A 5,000-nucleotide genomic window follows, 5' to 3' on the forward strand; every position below is an offset into this window, starting at 1 on the left:
CGGTTCGGGGGGCGTCTCGGCCTCGCTTCCAATCGGGCGCGCCGGGGCTGTGCGAGCGCCGGGCCGTCAAAGGCCGGCGTTCGCGGTGGCCGGGGCGCTGTAAGGCGACCCGCGAGCCGGAGGAGCCGCCCGCCCGAACACCGGCGCGAGGCCGGCCGGCGGGGGCCCTCCGAAGGCGGGTCTTGGATGCCGTTCGTACGTGGGAGAAGGTGCGGCGTGTCGCGGGCGACGGCCTGCTGCCGAGGCTCCGGAGGCTCCGGGGGCGGCGCTCTGAAAATATCCGGAAGATCGGCCGACTTGGAAAAAAATTTGAGAACCGGGGCTGAGGAGGGGGGAAATCTGGCCAGGGAGGCCGACCCGAAGTGCCTCTAAGTCGGATAGGGATTGGGCGAAACTCCCTTGGAAGTGGCACTCTGAAAAAATTTCCAAGTTTGGCTGACTTAGAAAAAATTCGAGAACCAGGATGAGGAGGGGGAAAATGTGGCCAGTCAGGCCGACCTGAAGTGCCTCTTAGGCGGATAAGGGTTGGGCGAAACTCCCTTGAAAGTGCACTCTGAAAAAATTTCCAAGTTTGGCTGACTTAGAAAAAATTCGAGAACCAGGATGAGGAGGGGAAAATGTGGCAGTCAGGCCGACCCGAAGTGCCTCTTAGGCGGATAGGGGTTGGGCGAAACTCCCTTGAAAGTGGCACTCTGAAAAAATTTCCAAGTTTGGCTGACTTAGAAAAAAATTCGAGAACCAGGATGAGGAGGGGGAAAATGTGGCCAGTCAGGCCGACCCGAAGTGCCTCTTAGGCGGATAGGGGTTGGGCGAAACTCCCTTGAAAGTGGCACTCTGAAAAAATTTCCAAGTTTGGCTGACTTAGAAAAAATTCGAGAACCAGGATGAGGAGGGGGAAAATGTGGCCAGTCAGGCCGACCCGAAGTGCCTCTTAGGCGGATAGGGGTTGGGCGAAACTCCCTTGAAAGTGGCACTCTGAAAAATTTCCAAGTTTGGCTGACTTAGAAAAAATTCGAGAACCAGGATGAGGAGGGGGGAAATGTGGCCAGTCAGGCCGACCCGAAGTGCCTCTTAGGCGGATAGGGTTGGGCGAAACTCCCTTGAAAGTGGCACTCTGAAAAAATTTTCAAGTTTGGCTGACTTAGAAAAAATTCGAGAACCAGGATGAGGAGGGGGAAAATGTGGCCAGTCAGGCCGACCCGAAGTGCCTCTTAGGCGGATAGGGGTTGGGCGAAACTCCCTGAAAGTGGCACTCTGAAAAAATTTCCAAGTTTGGCTGACTTAGAAAAAATTCGAGAACCAGATGAGGAGGAGGGAAAATGTGGCCAGTCAGGCCGACCCGAAGTGCCTCTTAGGCGGATAGGGGTTGGGCGAAACTCCCTTGAAGTGGCACTCTGAAAAATTTCAAGTTTGGCTGACTTAGAAAAAATTCGAGAACCAGGATGAGGAGGGGGAAAATGTGGCCAGTCAGGCCGACCTGAAGTGCCTCTTAGGCGGATAGGGGTTGGGCGAAACTCCCTTGAAAGTGGCACTCTGAAAATATTTCCAAGTTGGGCTGACTTAGAAAAAATTCGAGAACCAGGCTGAGGAGGGGACCATCTGCAAGGGAGTCCGACCTAAAGTGCATCTAAAGCGGATATGGGTTGGTCGAGCCTCCCTTGATTTGCCCTGGAGCTCCCACGTCTTAAAAAGGTCTCTCCTATAATTGTACACCAACCATTTTGAGGTTTGGGTGCAAACCTCTCGAATGGGGGGACTCGGTCCCCTATCTACAGCGCCCCTAATGACGACAGGTGGTACTGCGCCCCTGGTAGCCCGGCATTGAAAATGAATGGGCCCATTCATTTCAATGGGGAATTTCGACCCCTGGTTGCCCGCCATTCATTTCAATGGGAATTTCGACCCCTGGTCGCCCGCCATTCATTTCAATGGGGACTTTCGACCCCTGGTTGCCCGCCATTCATTTCAATGGGGGATTTCGACCCCTGGTCGCCCGCCATTCATTTCAATGGGGGATTTCGACCCCTGGTAGCCCGCCATTCATTTCAATGGGGGACTTCGACCCCTGGTAGCCCGCCATTCATTTCAATGGGGGACTTGGACCCCTGGTAGCCCGCCATTCATTTCAATGGGGGATTTCGACCCCTGGTCGCCCGCCATTCATTTCAATGGGGGATTTCGACCCCTGGTAGCCCGCCATTCATTTCAATGGGGGACTTCGACCCCTGGTTGCCCGCCATTCATTTCAATGGGGGATTTCGACCCCTGGTCGCCCGCCATTCATTTCAATGGGGGATTTCGACCCCTGGTCGCCCGCCATTCATTTCAATGGGGATTTCGACCCCTGGTAGCCCGCCATTCATTTCAATGGGGGACTTCGACCCCTGGTAGCCCGCCATTCATTTCAATGGGGGACTTGGACCCTGGTAGCCCCATCATTCATGGGACCCCTGCCCATTCATTTCAATGGGGACTTCGACCCTGGTTGCCCGCCATTCATTTCAATGGGGGACTTCGACCCCTGGTCGCCCGCCATTCATTTCAATGGGGATTTCGACCCCTGGTAGCCCGCCATTCATTTCAATGGGGGATTTCGACCCCTGGTTGCCCGCCATTCATTCAATGGGGACTGTGCCGCTTCATTTCAATGGGGGACTTCGACCCCTGGTTGCCCGCCATTCATTTCAATGGGGGATTTCGACCCCTGGTCGCCCGCCATTCATTTCAATGGGGGATTTCGACCCCTGGTAACCCGCCATTCATTTCAATGGGGGACTTCGACCCCTGGTTGCCCGCCATTCATTTCAATGGGGACTTCGACCCCTGGTTGCCCGCCATTCATTTCAATGGGGATTTCGACCCCTGGTTGCCCGGCATTCGTTCCTATGTGGCGGGGGATTTCAACCCCAGGTCGCCCTCGTGTGGTTCTTTTTGGCGCAGCTGACGGGCTCCGCTGCTCGTGGAGGTTTGCTAGTGGAGGATAACCCCCTGCCTGGGCAACTCGAACGCCCGGCATTCGTTCCTATGTGGCGGGGGATTTCAACCCCAGGTCGCCCTCGTGTGGTTCTTTTTGGCGCAGCTGACGGGCTCCGCTGCTCATGGAGGTTTGCTAGTGGAGGATAACCCCCTGCCTGGGCAACTCGAACGCCCGGCATTCGTTCCTATGTGGCGGGGGATTTCAACCCCAGGCCGCCCTCGTGTGGTTCTTTTTGGCGCAGCTGACGGGCTCCGCTGCTCATGGAGGTTTGCTAGTGGAGGATAACCCCTGCCTGGGCAACTCGAACGCCCGGCTCCCCCCCGGTCCGCTGAGCTCCTCCAACGGCCAGCAACAAGCCCCGAAGACGGGCGCGCTCCCGCGGTCCGCTGGAGCTCCTCCAACGGCCAGCAACAAGCCCCGAAGACGGGCGCGCTCCCCGCGGTCCGCTGGAGCTCCTCCAACGGCCAGCAACAAGCCCCGAAGACGGGCGCGCTCCCCCCGGTCCGCTGGAGCTCCGCCAACGGCCAGCAACAAGCCCCGAAGACGGGCGCGCTCCCCCCGGTCCGCTGGAGCTCCTCCAACGGCCAGCAACAAGCCCCGAAGACGGGCGCGCTCCCCCCGGTCCGCTGGAGCTCCTCCAACGGCCAGCAACAAGCCCCGAAGACGGGCGCGCTCCCCGCGGTCCGCTGGAGCTCCTCCAACGGCCAGCAAACAAGCCCCGAAGACGGACGCGCTCCCCCCGGTCCGCTGGAGCTCCGCCAACGGCCAGCAACAAGCCCCGAAGACGGGCGCGCTCCCCGCGGTCCGCTGGAGCTCCTCCAAACGGCCAGCAACAAGCCCCGAAGACGGGCGCGCTTCCCCCCGGTCCGCTGGAGCTCCGCCAACGGCCAGCAACAAGCCCCGAAGACGGGCGCGCTCCCCCCGGTCCGCTGGAGCTCCTCCAACGGCCAGCAACAAGCCCCGAAGACGGGCGCGCTCCCCCCCGGTCCGCTGGAGCTCCTCCAACGGCCAGCAACAAGCCCCGAAGACGGGCGCGCTCCCCGCGGTCCGCTGGAGCTCCTCCAACGGCCAGCAACAAGCCCCGAAGACGGGCGCGCTCCCCGCGGTCCGCTGGAGCTCCGCCAACGGCCAGCAACAAGCCCCGAAGACGGGCGCGCTCCCGCGGTCCGCTGGAGCTCCTCCAACGGCCAGCAACAAGCCCCGAAGACGGACGCGCTCCCCCCGGTCCGCTGGAGCTCCTCCAACGGCCAGCAACAAGCCCCGAAGACGGGCGCGCTCCCCGCGGTCCGCTGGAGCTCCTCCAACGGCCAGCAACAAGCCCCGAAGACGGGCGCGCTCCCCCCGGTCCGCTGGAGCTCCTCCAACGGCCAGCAACAAGCCCCGAAGACGGGCGCGCTCCCCGCGGTCCGCTGGAGCTCCTCCAACGGCCAGCAACAAGCCCCGAAGACGGGCGCGCTCCCCGCGGTCCGCTGGAGCTCCGCCAACGGCCAGCAACAAGCCCCGAAGACGGGCGCGCTCCCCGCGGTCCGCTGGAGCTCCTCCAACGGCCAGCAACAAGCCCCGAAGACGGGCGCGCTCCCCCCGGTCCGCTGGAGCTCCTCCAACGGCCAGCAACAAGCCCCGAAGACGGGCGCGCTCCCCCCGGTCCGCTGGAGCTCCTCCAACGGCCAGCAACAAGCCCCGAAGACGGGCGCGCTCCCCCCCGGTCCGCTGGAGCTCCTCCAACGGCCAGCAACAAGCCCCGAAGACGGGCGCGCTCCCCGCGGTCCGCTGGAGCTCCTCCAACGGCCAGCAACAAGCCCCGAAGACGGACGCGCTCCCCCCGGTCCGCTGGAGCTCCTCCAACGGCCAGCAACAAGCCCCGAAGACGGACGCGCTCCCCCCGGTCCGCTGGAGCTCCGCCAACGGCCAGCAACAAGCCCCGAAGACGGGCGCGCTCCCCCGCGGTCCGCTGGAGCTCCTCCAACGGCCAGCAACAAGCCCCGAAGACGGGCGCGCTCCCCCCGGTCCGCTGGAGCTCCGC

Source organism: Leptonotus elevatus, unplaced genomic scaffold (genome assembly GCF_054856555.1).
Source record: "Leptonotus elevatus isolate MCC_2025b unplaced genomic scaffold, RoL_Lele_1.0 HiC_scaffold_181, whole genome shotgun sequence".
Taxonomy (NCBI): Eukaryota; Metazoa; Chordata; class Actinopteri; order Syngnathiformes; family Syngnathidae; genus Leptonotus; species Leptonotus elevatus.